Raw genomic sequence first — 1,391 nt, forward strand, 5'->3', positions numbered from 1 at the left:
TGTTTAATAATATAAAAACTCAAAAAATCTATGATTTTTTTTGTTATTTATGTATAGAGAGGAATAGTGATGAGGGGTGACGGGTGACACCCCTGAGGTGTATGTACACCTCAATTGCGAGAGAGAAACAGACAAATTAATGGACGATATATTGGGTTTTCAGCTGTAAAAACATTAAAATAAGAACAAATAAATAAACAAAGAAAGAAACAAACGAAGAAACAAACGAACAAACATACGAATACAAATATACTGCCTATGCACAAACACCACCAATCACCCGGCGCGCAGGTGACCTCCTGGTGCTGCTGACGTGAGGGTCACCAGCAGCAGCATATACTGCATGAAATCCTTTGAAATAACTATTAAAATATATTTAAATTAATTATTTTTATTTTATTTATTTATTTTTCCTGAATTTATAACTTATTTCAATCTCTTTTTGCCGCATTTCTACCCTCCGCTTTACTGCGTTTCTGCGGTGTCTGTACACCTGAATGATGCCTGGTGACCTATGGTCACCTGCCACTGTACGGCGCCTTTCTATTCGTTTTTTTTGATTATTTCTTTTTATTTTTTATTTATTTTATTATTTTTTATTGTTCTTTTTGTATTTAGAAGAAAATTAAGGGTCTAGGGGGCTGCATATACACCTGGGGGGGCCCCACCAACAGATAGCCAGTGGCTCTCATCTTATCTTCATTGATTTCTTCTCTGTTGCGCGAATTTATATTTATATTTTATATTTTATATTTTATATTTTATATTTTATGTTTTATATTTCTATATATTTTAATTTCTTTTATATTAAAAAAAAAACAAAAGCTGAAATATAAACCCAAACGAGTTTCTTGTTTCCTATAGCAACCGAGTGCTTCTAGGGTTTAACCTTAAAGGTATAAAAGTCAGGGTTTAGGGTTTAGGGTTTAGGGTTTAGGGTTTTCACAGACGAAACCAACAGCAGATAAAGATATAAACAATCTAGGGTTAATGCAACTGATACAAGACAAACAAATTTCTTCTTTTGCTTTTTCAGAGGCCCCTAGCATATGAGTGCAGTGGCTATACACCTGAACTCTCCAGCACTCACACCCACAGCGAAAAGGGTTTAGGGTTTAGGGTTTAGGGTTTAGGGTTTACGGTTAGCGGTTGTTTCTGTCGTCTTGTAGTCTCAAACGAAACATATAAACAAAGAAAATGCAAAACAAAAAAGAAAAGAAGACAAGACGTAGAGACAATGCCGAGCACCATGGCTAGCTGCAGTGGCTAGCTGTAGCTAGCTGCAGCTAGCTTTAGCTAGCTGAGGGTAACAAAAGCTCGCTATGGAGCCCTTATCACCGTCTAGAAAGAAAGCGAATGGTTACGATTTGAGCTTTCAGGGTTTAGGGTTT

This window comes from Eimeria mitis, genomic scaffold (assembly GCF_000499745.2).
Source record: "Eimeria mitis Houghton genomic scaffold, Emh_scaff3730, whole genome shotgun sequence".
In the NCBI taxonomy this organism is placed as follows: Eukaryota; Apicomplexa; class Conoidasida; order Eucoccidiorida; family Eimeriidae; genus Eimeria; species Eimeria mitis.